At 40.8% G+C, this 20072-nt stretch overlaps 1 non-coding gene across 1 annotated transcript; it reads right to left on the minus strand.

Moving 5' to 3' along the window:
- Nucleotides 1-18079: 18079 nt before the first annotated feature.
- LOC123950140 lies at nt 18080-18188 on the minus strand. The gene has a single exon (XR_006820144.1). It is a non-coding gene; the product is annotated as a U6 spliceosomal RNA (small nuclear RNA).
- Between the last annotated feature and the right edge of the window lie 1884 nt (nt 18189-20072).

Consider the following 20072-nt stretch of genomic DNA (forward strand, 5'->3'; position numbering starts at 1 on the left):
ACATATACATATACACATAGGTATACATATATACACATATATATTCTAAGTTATAAAATTCAAGGATTATAAAACTTACACAAAAAACTTATACATATTTGTACGTGATACTTAAAGTGAAAACAATAACTTACATTTAGAGTACTGTTTATGACTTGAGATTATGGTCTCTTTTTTTTTTTAAGATTTTTTTTTTTTAAATTTTTTGACAGAGAGAGAGAGAGATCACAAGTAGGCAGAGAGGCAGGCAGAGAGGAGGGGGAAGCAGGCTCCCTGCTGAGCAGAGAGTCCGATGTGGGGCTCGATCCCAGGACCCTGAGATCATGACCTGAGCCGAAGGCAGCAGCTTAACCCACTGAGCCACCCAGGCGCCCCGAGATTATGGTCTCTTGAACCAAGTCTGCCACATTCTAGCATTAGAATTTGGGCAAGTCACTGATTTCTTTGCATCTCAGTTTCCTCATCTCTGAAATGGGGGTATGATCCTACCTCATAGGTTGAACTGAGAGAGAGGGAGAGAGAGAGTAAATCAAGTACTTATAAGAGTGCCTGGCACGCAGTAATCACCATATTAAGTAACAGTATTATCCTGACTTTTCAGATGAAGAAATTGAGGTTGACTTTTACATGTCCATGCTGCTCTGAAGTGGCACAGGTAGGGCGAGAATCTAACCAACTCCAACTGCAGTATGAGCTCCACACCATACTTTCTCATTAACAGAGAGAAAGTATCTGTTACGAACTGATGTTTGTGTTGCCTCAAAATTCATATATTGAAGCTCCAGCCCCCAGTATAGCTGTATTTGAAAAAGGGCTTCCAAGGTTAATTAAGGTTAAAATGGGGTCATAAGGGTAGGGCCCTGATCAGAGAGGATTAGGGTTCTTAGGACTTGTCCCCCTTGACTCCCTCCTCTCTCTTCCTCTTCTTTGGGGAACACATTGAGAAAAAGACCACGTGAGGACGCAGCAAGGAAGTGGGTATCTACAAGCCAGGAAGAGAGCCCTCACCAGAAATCAAATTTGCAAGCACCTGGGTCTGTTTACAGCCTCCAGAACTTTGAGAAATAAATCTCTGTTGTTTAAACCACTTACCTGGTAGTTTTTTGTTATGACTGCCAGAGAAGACTAATATATTATTCTTTCACAGGCCATAGTTCCCTTTCCACAATTGTATAAACCCGTTAACTGTTTGGTATATACCTTTCCAGACAGACAGACAAACGGATAAGACACACACATACACAAACACACACAAAAACAACTTGTAAAAATTTAAAAAATAAAATATACATACAATATATATGGTTTTGTAACTTGGATATTCATTTAATGTATCATGAATTTTTTAAAAAAATTATTAGTTGCAGAGTTAGAATTTTGTGATTCACCAGTTGTACATAATACCCAGTGCTCATTACACCAAGGGCCTTCCTTAATGCCCATTACCCAGTTGCCCCTCTCCTCCACCCACCTCCCCTCCAGCAATCCTCAATTTTTTTCCTAGAGTTTAGTTTCCCTGTGTTTGTATCAGGAACACTTGAAATTAATTGAAAATTTATTTATTTATTGAAATTTTATTTAATTTACAGGATAATACATAATTATTTCTTTTGAAAAAGGTGGAACATTATGGGTAAAGCTAAAGTCTTCTTGATCTACCACTTCTAATTCTGGTCTTCTCTCCTATGCTTCAAGGTAAGTACTTTTTGAGTTTAGTGAATATCCTTCCAAATCTTTCTTTAAATACCCCAATGTTTATAGCAGCAATGTCTATAATAGCCAATGTATGGAAAGAACCCAGATGTCCATAGACAGATAAATGGATAAAAATGTGTATACATGGGGTGCCTGGGTGGCTCAGTGGATTAAGCCACTGCCTTCGGCTCAGGTCATGATCTCAGGGTCCTGGGATTGAGCCCTGCGTCAGGCTCTCTGCTCTGCAGGGAGCCTGCTTCTTCCTCTCTCTCTGCCTGCCTCTCTGCCTACTTGTGATCTCTGTCTGTCAAATAAATAAAAATAAAATCTTTAAAAAAAATGTGTGTACACACACACACACACACACACACACACACACACACACACAGGAATATTACTCGCCCGTCAAAAAGAATGAAATCTTGCCATTTGCAACAATGTGGATGGAACTAGAGGGTATTATACTAAATGAAATAAGTCAGAGAAAGACAAATACCATATGATTTCACTCATGTGGAATTTAAGAAACAAAACAGATAAACATAAGGGAAGGGAAGGAAAAATAAAATAAGATAAAAACAGAAGGAGGCAAACCATAGGAGACTTTGAGAGAGCAAACAGGATTTTTGGAGGGAATGTGGGTGATGGGTAGGGTAAATGGCTGATGGGCATTAATGAGGGCACTTGTGGTGAACACTGGGTGTTATATGCAAATAATGAATCACTACATGCCACTCCTGAAATTAATACTACACTATATGTTAACTAAATTGAACTTAAATAAAAATAAATAAGTGCCTTTATATACATGTACATATACCTATAATAAGAGTATGGTTTGTTGTTTGTATCTAATTCTTACCTAAAATGTATCATACTGTAAGGATTGTTCTGAAAGTTGGCATTGTATTTCTGAGATCTACATATGTTTATAAACATAGATTTGGTTTACAGCTCTTAACTGCTGAATTGTACTTTGTCACATGAATGTATTGCATTATATTTGTCCATTCCATTATTGGGGATCCTTAGGTTATTTTCATTTTCTTGCTATTATAATGCTTTAATTAGTTTCCTTATTCAATCTTTTTGAACACATGTGAACATGGTTCTCTGGGGTATAGACCTAGAAGGGGAAATGCTGGGTCATAGGATATGCACATTTACAGTTTTAATGGAATCTGCCAAAGAAATTTTCAAAGTGATTGTCCTTATTTATATTTGTTCTAACAGTGTATCAGAGTACTCTTGTCTCTACAGTATCACCAGCTCTTGATTTTGTCAGCATTTTAAGCTTTGCAGATATCTTGAGTACAAATAGAATCTTCTTGTTTCAGTTTGGATTTGGAAAAGTTAATTAGTTGAGCAACTTTTTAAACTGGCTATTTGAATTTTCTCTTTTATGAATTGCCTGTTCATATTCTCTCCCCAATTATTATTGTGTTGTTTACCTTTTTCTTTCTTTTTTTTTTTCTTTAAAGATTTTATTTATTTATTTGACACAGAGAGAGAGAGAGATCACAAGTAGGCAGAGAGGCAGGCAGAGAGAGAGGGGGAAGCGGGCTCCCCGCTGAGCAGAGAGCCGGATCTGGGGCTCGATCCCAGGACCCTGAGATCATGACCTGAGCCGAAGGCAGAGGCTTAACCATCTGAGCCACCCAGGAGCCCCCATGTTTACTTTTTTCTTATGATTTGTAGGAGTCCTGTGGATATCTTTCTGTCCTAATACATGCCAGTCTACTTATATAATTAAAAATGATAATTATCATTTTTAATAGTTGTATAGTATTCAGCCATATATACCAGAGTTTGGAAAACACTGAAGCCAAACATGGCCATCCATCTATTTTTTTTTCCATCCATCTATTTTTCTAAATACAGTTTTGTTTGTTTTGTTTTGTTTTATTTTGAGACATGTCCAGGTCCATTATTTTACCTTTTGTCTGTGGCTGATTTATTACTATAACAGCAACACTGAGCAGTGTCACAGGCTGCATGGCCCACAAAAGCTGAAAATATTTGCTCTCAGGCTCTATACAGAAGAAGTTTGTCCTGATATAGATAAATCATAATTTATGTAGCCATTATTCTTTTGATGGATATGTAGATTATTTCCCATTTCCCACTATTATGAAGAATTCTGTAATTCATATCATCACACACACACACACACATCCTTTTCTGCAGTTATGAGCATTTCCTTGGGCTGAAATCCTGGAAATGGAATTGCTGGCTTATCAGACTTCAGTGCTAGTGAAATTTGCTTATTTGAACAGTAATATCTCTGAATCAGAGAATATTTTAAAGAAAGGTTATTTCCCAGGAATGATGATAGTTTCCCATTATTTAGTAGTACCAGACACTGGTACCTTATATATGTTATCTATGTAATTGTTGCAGTGGCCCTGGAATTAGTATTAAAAACTGCCTTTATGTATGAGGAAATAGAGGTTCAGTGAAGTTAAGGAGCTTGTCCAAAGCCACAACTACTGCACGGTAGAGCCAGGATTTGAACCCACTTTTCTATGGAAGTAATTTTCTACTACAGGATGATACTTCTTTACTGAAAAACTAGCTGATGCACGCTATTGGCATAGCACAGTATTACAATTTGCATATTTGTTCTTTAAATGAATAGGTAACAACATTTGTAATTATTGCAGTAAGTTTCTGTAGACAGATGGGTTAAATTAAAGTAATTTTATAGAGTCTTAAAAACTGTCGGCTTTCATAAGCAAGCTAAACATATCCATTGCAATCTTATTTATATTTCTATAAATAAAAGCGCAGCTGTTATATCGTGGAAAAAATACTGGATTTAGAAACCCAAATTTGGAAAAACCATGATTTCTGCCTCCTTCCAAGATTGCTGTGTGACTGTGGACAAATTTTCCAACCTCTCTGTGCCTCTGTTTGTTCACAGAATTGTAAGAAATCAGTGTGAGTAGCTGGAAAGTGCTTCATACTGTATCTGGCGTGTAATAAGTATACAATCTGTGATGGCCTTCATGCCCTGGGGATATTTCCAGAAGGAGGATTCAATCTGATAAACCCTGAGTACACTTCAGTGAGGTTGCTTCAAGGCTCAAGCTCTGCTCTGCTCTGAAATCCTAATGCCATACCCTTGGCATAATAGTAACCGAGAGATGGCAGATACTGTCCATTGCCAAGAATGTACCTAATGCCTGTAGTATGAAAAAGAGAGGCCAAGTCTTGGCTTCCATGCTTTTTTACATACTGAGAACCTTCATACTAATAAGTAACACTTATACAACACTTACTATATACCAAAGACTGTACCGGTGATTATCTTCTTTAATTCTCACGTCACTGCTGGTAGACCAGTACTCCTATTCCTACAAGGAATCCACTAGCTGAGGAAACAGAGGCCTAGCCAGACAGGTTACAAAGTGAGATGTACTGAGTAGGTGGAAGAGCTAGAATCTGAGTTCATATCTAACACTTAAGCCTGAACATTAAACCACTCTACTAGACTTTCCCCCCCAGCCAGGAAGCCTTCAAAAGGAGGATTCCTTAGGGGGACTCTATGTGTGTTTATTTCAGCACAGGCTTTGGGTTGGGAGGATCTGCCCTCCTGGGCACGCAGGGCATCAGGCTTGTGCATGCTAAATGGTCCTCCGTTAACATCTGGAAGGTAGGATTGCCTTTGTTGACTGTCTGGCGCCACGCATCAACACGTCCACCGGAGACATATTGATTTCTTTGTCATTTCAGGGAAGCCTCCCCAAGCATTAGAAAGTAAGGTCTGACGGCTGACCATTTTGCTTTTATCATTGCCTTTCTCTTATCAACAAAGGAGTCTCTTTGACCCCAAACTGATGCCTAGCTCAGAACCAGATCAATTTGTCTGTGCCACTCTGTTGGGATTTTTGTCCTTTCTTTTTTTTTTTTTTTTTTTTTTTTTGGTTTTAGCGGACACCCAGACCATCTTGTTCGCAATTAAAGCTCCAAATGGCTTGGAACTCGTCTTTTATGGCCTCTGCCAGATTAAACATTTAGAACATAATATACCCAGTTTCAAAAACAATCGTGCAGCCTTCCAGCCAAGCAGCATATTGATTTTAATTTAGGCAATTGCACACGTTTTCAGGTCTTAGGAGGAACACTGGGGCTTCAGACAGCCAGTGACTCAAGGCCCTTTTCCCTCCCTCTTATCACTTCTTTGCTTGGGGCTAAAAGAGCCTTGAGATCATAGGGTGGGAGATATAGGCCTCCTTCTGTGCATTGGTGTTTTCTCTTTTGGAACTGAGACTATCTCAGCCTCAGTACTAAAACTGCTGTGAAGTAGAAAGGAAGCGAGGTAATGTAGAAGTAGCGTGGACACAGTCTGGCTCAGATCCCCGCCTTACTGTGGAATGGTACATGACCTCATTTCACCCTCTGGACCTTAGGCTTCTTACCAGTAAAATGGAGCAACGAAGACATTGAACACACAAAGCAGATGTTAGGGGTAATTATCAAGCACTAGAAGATCCTCAGGAAATACCATGTTTTTTTGTTGAGTAACTAATCATGGTGGAATATTTTAATGCTCAGGAAGGGTTTCTTCTCACCCCAAGGAGGCATCAATTCAGCAACCACTCTGTGGAGACAATGAGGCCTGGTGCATTTTGCATTTTGATTTAAAATACTGGCATCCTACATATAAGACTGATGGTGCATAACTTCATCAGTTAGCTAATTCCAGGGATTTGGTCATTAACACAAGATCCCCAGTGCACCTTCCACTTATTTATTCAACATATTTTTGCACAGTTCTTGCTTTGTGCCGGGTCTGTGCTCGGTGCTGCTCCACAATCATGAATATGTCAAGAGTGTTTGCCTTTAAAGAGCTCACTCTAGGGCGGAAGATAAACACATAGAACAGTAATTTCAATGCCATGCTATAGTGGATGTTCCCAAAGATGTATCTGCTAAGGCTGGGGAAGGCCATTCTAGGTCTTCTTACTTTCCAGTCTCAGGGGGAAATCACAGTAGCAAAGCCACTAGGAACCAAAATTCAAATACAGTGGCTTAAACACATTATCAGGTTATTGTCTGAATTTTAAAAGAAGTCTGAAGGTCAGCAGCTAGGGCTCAGGAGCTCCAGCTGTCACATCTGTCACATCAACATGCCAGTAGGAAAAAAAGAAAGGGTGTAGGGACAAAGGGTGTCCACTCAGCTGAGTTAGCTCTCTTTAAAGTAGCTCCCCAGAAGTTCAACACTTCCCTCTTGTTGGGACCCCTGGAGTCTGGACACTTTGCTACCCCTATGGAAGTTATTGCATTGATAACAAATCATTGCAACATCCCCTCAACAGAATATTAGCTTTCTCCATCATCTTGAGATGTCTTACATCTCAAGATGTAATGAGATGTAAGATGGATGAGAGCAATGTCAGGCTGAACCAATGATAAAGTTCCGTGGTACTAGGTGGGATAGCATGGCTGTCAGTGCCATGATTGATGGTAGTTTGTGTTCCTGCTATGATGGGCGGGGACTAAGAGGGTGAAGGGTGGAGACAAAATGGAGTGACGGAACTGACTGGAGATCACATCAGAAAGAAGTGGATTCCTTGGGTGTAGATTTTGGAAATGGAGCAAATGGATAGCCACGTCTCCTGCAAGGGGGGAGCTGCTTTTCTTACCTTCAGCCGAGCTAGGGAAGCTAGAGAGAACACCAGGAGGCAGTCGGTATTCTGGGGCTATTTCGTTGGCTATAGTGTTCTGACCTGAATCTGCATAGCAGCAGTAAGAGGAGTTTCACTGCTTCAGCAAACTGCCTGAGAGGCCCCAGACTGCTGGACTGAGGTTCACCTCTCAGAAATGAGCCTGAAATTTATGCTATCACCTCTTGCGTTCTGAAATTGACCTGTCATGATGGTATGAAGCAATTGTATTTTTCAGGTCAGAATGACTTCACATTAAAAAAAAAAAGTTCTAACTCTGGTTGCAGAGAAATTAAACTAGAATAACGAATAGAGCTTGATAAGTGAAAATCTAACTTTGCTTGGTTGTAGAGAAGTAACTGAATGCCAGCCAAAAATGAGTGTTTCAGTGCCTTGGAGAGTTTGATAAATGACGGGTACTGATAACCCATTTTGTGGAGAGGTACTTAGAGTTATGGGGAGAAATAGACAGTGGGGCCTCTTGTAACATTTGTCCTCACCTCCCCCTCCCTGTTATGTTCACAGAAAGCTACTGGCCACATGGCCATTGTGGAAGCAGCACATCCAGCTGCCTGTCCTCTATCCCTACTGAGTGCTCATGGATACCCCAAACCCAGCATGTCTAAATATGGTCATCATCCCTCCCCACTCAATTCTATTTTCCATCCAAATTAGAACTCTGGGTGACATTCTGACTCCATGCCATCTGTCCAATTCTAATCAATCACAAAGTCTCACTAATTCAAATGCCAGAATTTTTCTCAATTCCTTTTTCTCCTTTTCACCAGTGGAACAATGGCCCTGATTCACACTTTTCTTTTCCCTATTCTATAGCCAGTCTTCCCTGGCTATTCCTACCCTCGAATATCCTCCATCAATTCTGTCTCTGTATGCATGTGATGGTCCCACTTTCTGATATAGAATAATCCAATGGCTTCCTTTGTTACATGATAGCGTCAATCTTTTTTTTTTTTTTACTTTTTAATTTATTAATTTTTTCAGCGTAACAGTATTCATTCTTTTTGCACAACACCCAGTGCTCCATGCAAAACGTGCCCTCCCTATTACCCACCACCTGTTCCCCCAACTTCCCACCCCTGACCTTTCAAAACCCTCAGGTTGTTTTTCAGAGTCCATAGTCTCTTATGGTTCGCCTCCCCTTCCAATTTTTTTTTTTTTTATAAACATATAATGTATTTTTATCCCCAGGGGTACAAGCGTCAATCTCTTTAAGCATGGCTTGCTCAGTTACAAAAGCTAGTGGAACATGGCATTAAGAGTATATGCTGTGGAGCCAGCCTTCTTTGGTATAAATCCTGGCTCTGTCACTTGCTATGTGATTTGGAGCAGTTACTTTTATTGCCTGTGACCTGGTTTTCCCATCTGTAAAATGGGGGTGATAATTTCATTAGGTTGTTATGAGAACTGAATGGGTAAATACATATATAGGTACATAAAATAAATGCACACACATACATATACACACACTTAGTATCATGTCAGCCACATAGTAAACACTGTGTAAGCCATTTGCTATTATGATTCCTTTCTCCATACATTATGCTTCACAATGCCTGGTGGCTTCCTCCAGTCAGTGTAGTTTCCCGTCAGGCTATCCCCAATCTTCAAGTAGCCTTTGTTCACATTGACCTTCTGCCTCAGAAGTCTTCCTGACCTCCACCTAGCCAAGTGCCATCCATCATCTGACTTAGTTCAGGAATTGCTGCCTGGTCACTCATGATACTTTGGGCAGCCCTTGGCTTCCCACTTTCCCCTTGTCTACAGTGATCTATTTATCAGCCTATTTCCCCCACTAGCTTATGAAAAGGGGAGGTTGTCTCTTATTTATTTATTTTTTAAATTTCCTGCCTCTAGATCAGTGATTGGTATCAAGAGGAAATGCACTAAAAGTTTGTGGACTGGAAGATATTATACTGCTAATAAAAACCCCACTGTCAGAGCATCTTTCTAAACATAGATCTGATGATAGCTTTTCTCTACTCAAAAATGTTTACGTTCCAATATTACATTATATATTAATTAATTGAATTTAAATAAAATGTTTTAAAAATTGCTCAGGCTAAAGCAATGAGGTCTGTATTCAGAATTAGCTACAAGTCTTGTGTCCCATTGCTTTTTATTTATTTATTTGAGAGAGAGAGAGAGAATGAGCAGTAAGGAGGGGCAGAGGGAGGGAGAGAGAAGCAGACTCCCTGCATAGCAGGAAGCCTGACACCGGACTCGATTCCTGGACCTGGAGATCATGACCTGAGCTGAGGGCAGACAGTTAACCAACCGAGCCACCCAGGTACCTCTTGTGTCCCATTTCTCACCTGCAGGACCAGGGAGAACCTGGCTGGAGACCTGCCCCATGAAAAGTTTATTTGACCCATTTGAGGATGGAGAAACAAAGGCCTAGCTGAATGACCATCTGGCCTCCTTAGCCACTTCCTGAGGAAACAACTGCCTTAGCTCCTATTTGCAGCAAGCCAGCTCTGCCTACTCAATCCCATCTGTTTATTGGGTGCCTCTTGGTGGAGCATCAGAACCTACCACATCTTACATGTTACTTGCTCTAAGGAGTGCAAGTGCTGGTACTCAGGTGGACAGAGGTGTGTGGGCTTATCTCTGTTAGGTGCCCAAAATGACCTCAGGTGACAGATCTGGCAGTCCTATCTCCATAAAGCCATCAAAACCCTGGAAGACCAAGCCCCACTGTAGGGCAGGGACTCCTAGCCCTGGCTGTACATTAGAAGCAGCGGGGCAGCATCTGAACCTCACCATGTCTGGGCAATACCCCTGATAATTCAGACGGGATGCCTGATAACGGGGCCCAGGTGTCAGTAATATTTAAAACTGCCCAGGCAATTGCACTGTGCAACAAGGTAGAGAGCCACTGCTCTTGGGTGGGAGTGGGGCAGGGCTGGGTGTGCAGAAAGAATGTCTCATTAACCTGCCTTTTTTCCTGGGCCAGATATGCTTCCTTCTTAAAAAAAAAAAAAAAAAAAGTTGCAGCTTAAGCTACTCCCCCACCCCACCTCCTCATCACTGTATCATACAGTGGTGAATAAAATAGGCACTTCTCTGTATCATGGAGATTACAGTCAAGCAGGAGAGCTAGACCATGAACATGAAATTATAAATCATGCAAAATTCTATGGAGACAAAGAACAGGGTGCTACGTGGGAAGGAAGTTACCTATTTTACACTGGTTTACAAGGAGGTGATATTTAAGCGGAGACCTATAGAATGAGAAGACTCCATGGGCGCCTGGGTGGCTCAGTGGGTTAAGCCGCTGCCTTCGGCTCAGGTCACGATCTCAGGGTCCTGGGATCGAGTCCCGCATCGGGCTCTCTGCTCAGCAGGGGGCCTGCTTCCCTCTCTCTCTCTGCCTGCCTCTCTGCCTACTTGTGATCTCTCTCTGTCAAGTAAATAAATTAAAAAAAAAAAATGAGAAGACTCCAGTTATTTGAATTGATGGGAAGAGTTGCGGGAACAACATGTGCTAAGATTCTATGGCAGGAAAATGGTGTTTCTACTCCAGTCGATATCTTCCACAAACATTTTCTGTGGCAGGCAGAATACAGAGATGGCAGACATGACCCTACATTTGAGAAGCTCACAATTTATTGGAGAGACCATGTGTAGAGAAGTAGATTGTAATAAGCAGAGTTTAACAGGTCTCCCAGTGGGTGTAAATTTAATTCTGCCCAATGCATGAAATAGTATACATGCCCAATGCATGACATAGTATACAATAGATCATAGGAGTGATCAGAGGTCTCAGCAAAGAGAAGTCAGGCTTTAACTGATGACATAGAACCACTTCCTTTTGACAGATGCTCCCTTTGACATCTATGGAAAGAATTCTCCAGATAGGGAAGAGAATGCCACAGGCACCAGGAAGCATATGTGTAAAGGCACGGGGGTATCAGAGTGCTTAGAATGCTAGGAGAATGAAGAATTTGGTGTGTCTGGGGCCTTGTATGGGAATATGCTGTGAGGGGGGGCGCGGCTGGAGATGGGTGGAATCGACAGATGAATGACACCAGGGGCTGTCTCTGGGTTGCTTGACAACGAGGGGAGCAAGGACGAATGAATCTCTGATCCCGGGAGAGGCTGTAATTCCCATGAGACCTGGGTAAGTTCTCTTCTCTGCTCAGAATTAGCTGTACCTTAACTCTGTTTCCTGTGGGGTGGGGGCTCCCAGGGTCTCCAGGTACTAGGCAGCTGTCACCTTCCAGCAGTCCTCTTTACCTACCTGGCACTTCAGCCTGTATCCCTTGGTGCCTGAGTCTTTAATGTTTATTTTTTCTAATTGTTGGGGCAAAGCCTCTTCCCCATTTGGTCCCCAAAAATGGAGAACAACAAGGGATAGAGCCCTCTGTTGACTTATTGCACACACAGCTCTGCTGCAGCCTAAACATCCTTCTTTTCAGGGTACCAAGAAGACAGGGCCCTGGGGACCCTGCTGATCCCTCTGCCCACAAGTTCCAGGTGCACAAAGTGGTACTTGTTGCTGTTTTTTCCGAGTTCTTTTCACCATAAGTAGGAGGCTGGGGCAGGGAGAAGGTGATGCTGTATGGTTTGGTGGGGCTAAGTTTAAAAGGGTTTTGTGGGGCACACAACTTGAACTTCATCCTTGGGAGTGAGGAGTGAGGGGAGGATTTTCAGCCTGGGAGGGCCATGATCGGATTTGTGTTCCTGAAAGATTTCTTTGTTGGCTAATATGGGGGATGAAGTGTAGAGGAGTGATACTAGATGCTGGGGTTCACAACTCCCTGAAGGTTCTGTCTCTTTTGTTCACTACTTTTCTCCAGGGTCTAGAACAGTGCCTGGCACATAGTTGGTAGTCAGTAGATATTTGATGAATGAATGAGACTCAGGAAGCTATTGTTCTGGTTCAGGTGACAGATGACACTTAAACTTGGCCAATGGCTTGGGGATGGAGAGGAGTTAGAGATATTGAAACAGTCTAGAGGGAGAGTTTAGGATTGGAGAACACAGCTGGAATAGCAACTTAACTGGTTTTACTCCTTTAGCCCAGCACTGAGAATTCAGCATCCCGGCTACAATGATAAGGACCTCTGTTTGACTTGAGATTCTCTACTCACCATCCTGGGGGGTGGGCTTCTACCCTGAGGAAATGTGGGTTCCATGAAAAGCATCCTCATCCAGGAATGCTGGCCTAGGTACGACCTTGTCCTTTGTGACTCCATGATCCTAGGGCTTCCTGGTACAGCAAAGGAATTGTTATTGAATTTGCTGTAGTGCATGATAGAAGACCTATAGCTAGAGTTTCTGTCTCTGATATATTTTTCTGTTTAAAATTGAAAGGGATACTGTTAAAATCATTTCCCTCCTGGATGCTTCTAAAACTCAACTTCCCATTTTGCATGGTTACCCTTTGATAACCATGGTAAAGAAACCCCAAATCTAGTTTGCACATTGGAAAACTGTTGTTTACTCTCTAGTTTTTATTAATTTGTTTGTTTTTTTTTATAATTTGGCCCAACATAATTTGGGCTCCTCATTACTGTTGTGACCTAGAGCATAACTTCCATCTCAGATAGTGATCAGACATTCTTAGTTGCAAGTATCAGAAATCAATTTTGGTTAACATAAACAGAAAATAGATTTTTAAAAAGTTTTATAGCATAAAAATATATACATATACCTCAGCATCTAGCATCACTCCTCTATAGATCATCCCCCACATTAGCCAACAAAGAAATCTTTCAGAGACGTAATGGAATTTTATGTAAATGGTCTAAATGCTCTGATCAAAAGATCTAGGGTGTCAGAATGGATATAAAAAAAAAAAGACATCTCTTTGCTTCCTATAAAAGGCCCACTTCAGACCCAAAGACATATACAGACTGAAAGTGAAGGGATGAAAAAACATTCATCATGCAAATTAAAAAAAAAAGAAAAACCAGGGGAGCAATACTTATATCAGACAAAATAGATTTTAAAACAAAGACTAACAAGAGACAAAGAAGGGCATTATATAATGATGAAGGGATCAATCCAGTAAGAAGATATAGTAAATGTGAATGTCTACTCACCCAACACTGGGGCACCTAAATACACAAAGCAACATTAACAGACATAAAGAAATCAGCAAATACAATAATAATAGGGGGCTTTAACACCCAACTCACATCAATGGATGGATCATCCAGGTAGAAAATCAGTAAGGACATACTGTCTTTAAATGACATATTAAACCAAATGGACATAACAGACATTTCCTCCCCAAACAACAGAATACACATACTTTTAAATTGCACATGGAATCCATTCCCTCCTTAATGCCACCTCTAGGCATATCTATACACTAATAATATAGTAGCAGAAAGAGAAATTAAATCCACTTACAATTGCACCAAAAAGAATAAAATGCCTAGGAATAAGCCTAACCACAGAGGTGAAATCCTATACTCTGAAAACTGTAAAACACTGATGAAAGAAATTAAAGATGATATATACAAATGGAAAGATATTTCATGCTCATGGGTTCAAAGAACAAATGTTAAAATGTCCACATTCCCAAAGCAGTTTTCAGATTTAATGAAATCCCTGTAAAAATACCAACAACATTTTCCACAAAACTAGAATAATCCTAAAATTCGTGTGGAACCACAAAAGGTCCTGAGAATGAAAGACAAAGCTAGAGGTATCACAATTCCAGATCTCATGATCCACTACAAAACTGTAAGAATTAAAACAGTATGATACTGGCATAAAAAGAGGCACATAGATAGAGTCCAGAAATAAACCCATGCTTATAGGGTCAATAAATCTGTGACAGAAGAGGCAAGAATATACAATGGGAAAGACAGTCTCTTCAATAAATGTGCTTGAAAAACTGGACAGCTGCATGCAAAAGAATGAAACTGGACCACTTCCTCACACCATACACAAAAACAAATTCAAAAAGGATGAAAGACCTAAATATGAGACTTGAAACCATAAAAATCCTAGAAGAGAACACAGTAATTTCTTTCACATCAGCCATAGCAACATCTTTCTACATACATCTCCTAAGACAAGGGAAGCAAAAGCAAAAATAATTAGGGCTATATAAAAATAAAAAGGTTTACACAGTGAAGGAAACTATCAACAAAACAAAAGACAGACTACTGAGTGGGAGAAGATATTTGCAAGTGGCATATTCAATAGGGATTAATATCCAAAGACTACAAAGAACTTATACAAGTTCATCACCAAAACCCCTGAATGATCCAATTAAAAATGTGCATAGGATTCAGCCAGACATTTTTCCAAAGAAGATACCCAGGTGGCCAATAGACACATAAAAAATGTTCAACATCACTCATCATCAGGGAAATGCAAATCAAAACCACCATGAGATACCATCTTACACCAGTTAGAATGGCTGAAATTAAAAAAAAAAAAAAAAAGAAATAACAGGTGTTGGTGAGAATGTGGAGAACAAGGAACCCTCACACACTGTTGGTGGGAATGCAAACTGGTGTGGCCACTGGTGTGGAAAAGAGTATGGAGGCTCCTCAAAAAATTTAAATAGAAAAACCATATGACTTAATAGTTCTGCTATTGGATATTTACCCCAAGAAAGTGAAAACACTAATTTGAAAAGCCATCTGCACCCCTGCATTTATTGCAGCCTTATTTATAATAGCCAAGACATGGAGGCAACCTAAGTGTCCATTGATAGGCAAATAGATAAGGAAGATACAGTATAAAATTTTTTAAATTAGAATTTTAACTATTTTAAAATGTACAATTCAGTGGCAAAAACTACATCTTGTGCAACCATCACTACCCACTAATAATGACTTTCCATTCTCCCCTTCCCCCATTCTCCCTTCAGGCTTCCAGAGGTAACCTGAATCCTACTCTCTGTCTTTATGAATCTGCCTGTTCTAGATGTTTTGTATAAGTGGAATTACACAGTATTTGTCTTTTTGTGTCTGGCTTACTTCACTTAGTGTAATGTCTTCAAGGTTCATCCATGCTGTAGCCCATTATCAGTATTCTGTTCCTTTTAATGGCTGAGTAATATACCATTGTATGGATATACCATAATTAGTTTACACAAGGAAAGGATTTTCGTGGAGGATGGGGTGTGGTACATAAACAAAGGATCTTGGAACACTGAAAAAATAAAATTAAAAAAAAAAAAAAAACAACAACCAAAAAAAAACCAAAACAAAAAGGATATTGAATAGGTTCTATAGAACAGAGCCTGGAGCCTATGTAACCAGTGTGGGCTCTGCTCCAGAAGATCTGGGCACTGAATCGAAGCTTTCTCTCTACAGTGTGATGTGGGTAAATTACTTTGCACTTCCATCCCTCATTTGCAAATACGAATAAAGAATCTTGTGCCGACTGTTTAATCATTTGAGACAATCCATTTAAATCAGTCAGCATAAATTTCGACACTTAAATTAAAAAAATACTCATGAATGTTAACTATTATCATGGCTTATAAAAATTATTGTTTATTCTTCTTCCTAATACCAAATCAGACAGGCAGAACTTTTTCTAAAACATCCTGTCCTAAGGAGAGAAATAAAACTAAGCTGGTTTTTTGTACATGTTTTCAATCGATTGTTTCTTAGGCTGGAATTTCTGAGAAAAGGAAAAATGCTCCCCTCCTGACCAAGAGGAAAACTACCGTGGTCAGTCCAGCCTGATGTCTTTTTTAGACGGGAGCAGCTCTAGGGCTTTCCTTTCCAAGAACAAACCCACACCATGGAAGCACAAAAGGGCCAGATGATTAAAGGCGATGTCTGATAAAAGGGAATAAGATACAGTTCTCTTTGGCTCTAACTGGACTCCCCTGCAAAGGGAACTAGTTATAGACTGGGAGGTGGTTGTGGTTCCTAGAAAGCAGATGGACCTGGGTTCAAATCCAAGCTTTGTTGTTTACAGGTCAAGTCCACTTTGTAGGGCTGGGAGAGGTTATCCATGTGAGCTACTGGCCAAGGGCGCTGTTGGCAGAGGAGCCAGCGATTTGTCTCCAAAAGAAGTTGGCCCAACAGATCGAGGTGTCCTGTTGCTCATTAGTCTGTCATTCCCTCTGGCCTCTCTGTGCTAGTTACCCTGGACATGTTGGGAGTGGGGAGCCTTTAGTGTGATCTTTCAGTGTCGCCCTCAGCAAGGAAGGAGTATGACAATTTTCCATGCATTATTGGTTGAGATCCAGTAATTCTGAGCAGAACTTTAAGCCAGAGGAAGGGAGATACGTGGGCAAAAAAAAAAAAAAAAACAAAAAACAAAAAAAAAAACTTTAAGCTAGCTTGGGTAACCTTGAGATGTAGCTCTGCCCTCTTTTTCCCCAAAGTGTTTTTATTTAGTTCTGAAATTGATTTTGTGTGTGTGTGTGTGTGTGTGTGTGTGTGTAAACCTTGTTATAACAAAATGATCTTCACCTACACTTCAGAAGCCCTGAGAAATCAAATTTATATGCCCCACTTCCACTTTGCTCATGCCAATGACCAGCAAGGCCATAGGGGTGCGGGTGGTTACAAGGTATTTTATGAAACCTATCATGGACACTACTCTAATAGGGGCTTATTGGGCTTCATTCTAAGGACTGTAATGATGATGAGCTCTCATACATTGTAGGTCATTTAACTCCGTTACTTAATTTATTCCTTTCCAAAGCCTTTTGTGTCTGGCATATGACAGAGGACTAGCCTCCATTTTACAGATGTGGAACTGGAATCAGGCATCGATTGCTAACAGCCGGCCACGCTGGGGTCGGTATCCACACTTCTGACTTCTGTTCTGAGGGTCTACTTATTTCTCCCACTATGAGCTGGGCAGCTTGGGAACTGGATTTTATGGACCGGGTGGTTTGTGATATAGTTCACTTGACCTCCCTCTGCCCGGAAAAGGAGCAAATCTGTGATCTTTCTCTCCAAATTTCCAAAGAGGAAGCAACTTGTGGCCAGAACAGGAGCCTGAGCCTTGTTGGTAGACGGTGGGGCATATAGGTGGCTTATTGCCATGTGCCCTGGGGCAGCAGTAAACTGGTATTTGCTGATCTCCGAGCCTCTGGCAGAGATGGGGAGGGAGGGCTGGGAAAGTGACATTTCTGTATATAACCACACCTGGTTCTAAGAGCAGAAGGATTGGCATGTCCCTGTAGCCTCATCAATTACCAGCAGCCTTTGCAGAGGGAGCCCAGCGGAGAGAATCCCAGCACACACTTCACATTACCGACAGACAACTCACCCTGTCCGCACTCTGAGGGGGCGTGGTTTGCTTGGCAGCAGCCTGCTTCTGGATGTGTTTATATTCTTCCAGGCCCAGTGGAAAGCATCCTTCAGCCCCTCCACTCCAGGGAACAGAGGGGATGCCTGACATTGGGACATAAAGAAGATGTGAAAGGGAAGACACGAGCAGGCTGCCTGAATTTCTCAGTTAGATTCATGTATCTCTCAGCGAGCACTGATTGAATAGCCACTTTGCTGCTAAAGAAGGCAATTCAGGCAATTTATGGTTAAATAAACATGCTTTGCAAGCAGGTAGACCTGGATTTAAATCCCAGCTCTGCCATTTACAAGCTGTGTGGTTTGGGTTAGGCTTCTACCTCCATTTCCTCATCTGTAAAATAGGATAATAATAGCTCCTCTCAGGGTCATTGTGAGTGTTTGAATGCAAAGGACTACTGACAGCAGATGACAGGTGTAAGGGACCTCTTCTTCTTGCTTTTCGTTTAAAATAGGGACTGACTGCTTCATGAATTTGCATGTTATCCTTGTGCAGGGCCCATGCTAATCTTCTCTGTCCCATTCCAATTTTGGTATATGTGTTGCCGAAGCAATCCTGGTGCCTATTCTTGTAAGCGACTACTACTAAGTGTGAGTGTGTGTGTGTGTGTGCATGTGTATGTGTGCATGTGCATATGATTTTTATAAACAGGCCTCAAGAAACAGAGACAATGTAGGCAACACAGCCAGGGAATTTTTGGTGAAAAAGTAATGATTGAAACCTGTAGAAGGAGAGGGCTCTAGAGACCAGACAGGTCAGAGGGTCCGAGATATGTTATCGGACCAGTGGTGTGTCCACCACAAGCCTGTGGGCTGGCAGAAGGCCTCAGGCCAGCTTTTAGACAAAGGTGGTGTAGTTTGGGAAGGTGGCCTGGTTCCAGGGTGTGGTGTCAAGGTTTGGTAGTTTCTCCAGATGGGGAATTTTGTTGGCACACCATTCTCTGCATGGAATATTTGTTAGACAGCTAATCCAGCCCCAGCAAAATGAGGCTGCCTCAAGTGACAAAAAGGAAAGATACATTTGGAGTGAGTTTAATAGGTTTTCTTACTCAGTTCTCTACTTTCAAAAGGCCTACCTCACTACATATAGCGATTAGCCAGTTTATGAATTTTTTGCATTAAACAGTTTTTATAACAAGTTCAAATATTCACAAAATTAGACAAAATAGTGTAATGAGCCCTCATGTCCCCATTACCCAGACACAAAATAAACTCACAGCCACTTTCATCTTTACCCCTCCCCCCATCAGAGGATTTAACACACATCCCCTAAATAATGGCATCTGTAAATATTTGTGTATGCTTTTCTGAACAATAGGAGCTTTTTAAAAAGTACAATCTTAACATCATTATTGCATTGAAAAAAATTGTAAGTTCTTAATATCGTCAAATATCCTGTGTTCAAATTTCTACCATTGTCTCCTCTTTTTTCCAGTTGAATTAGGATCTAAATAAGATTCATGCATTGCAAGTAATTGATATTTCTCTTTGTCTCCTCAATTTATAGATTCCCCTGCCTTTCTTTTTTCTCCTTTATAATTCATTTGTTGAAGAGACCAGGTCATTTCCTATTTTCTAGATAGGACTGCATCCCTCTGATATTGTTGTCCTTATTCCTTTTTCCCTTATATTTCCCATAAAATGGCAGATAGATCTAGTGCCTTGGTCTAACTCAGGTTTGTTTCTTTCTTTGCAAGACTGCATTGTAAGTATTGTCATGCACTTCTATCAGCCAGCACATATGACTGGTTGTCTCTTTTTGTGATGTAACAGCCATTTTTTTTTTAAAGATTTTTTTTTTTTATTTCTTTATTTGACAGAGAGAGATCACAAGTAGATAGAGAGGCAGGCAGAGAGAGAGGGAGGGAAGCAGGCACCCTGCTGAGCAGAGAGCCCGATGCGGGACTCGATCCCAGGACCCTGGGATCATGACCTGAGCCGAAGGCAGCGGCTTAACCCACTGAGCCACCCAGGCGCCCCTACAGCCATTAATAATCATTGTCCAGATTCAAGATTTCATTTGGGGATTTGCAAAATAGTAGCATTCTAATTCTATTATTCCTTCCTCATTTATTACATGGACAATTTCTATAGAGAGAATTGTTTCCTCATCATGTATTTAGTTAACTTATGATATAGTTCAATCAGGAAAAACAAGTTAAATGTTTTGTTCCTTATACTTACTGGCATTCAGAATAGTGGGTTGGCTCCTTTATATCCTCTAGAGGTGACCAATGAAGTTTTTTTGTTTTATGACATCATTAGGAAGGAACTCATGAATTTAAACATATTCCATATATTTCAATCCATTGCAGTTGCTCTTCTCTTTGTGCTCAGATTTTCTCACCTCTGGCCAGTAAGAACCTCTAAATTGCTTCCTGAGTATTACCCTAGTCATCATCTTCTGAAAAGAAAAGGTGTCCGAGCTTGGAAATAGTAA

The sequence above is a fragment of the Meles meles genome, chromosome 8 (assembly GCF_922984935.1).
Source record: "Meles meles chromosome 8, mMelMel3.1 paternal haplotype, whole genome shotgun sequence".
Classification (NCBI taxonomy): domain Eukaryota; kingdom Metazoa; phylum Chordata; class Mammalia; order Carnivora; family Mustelidae; genus Meles; species Meles meles.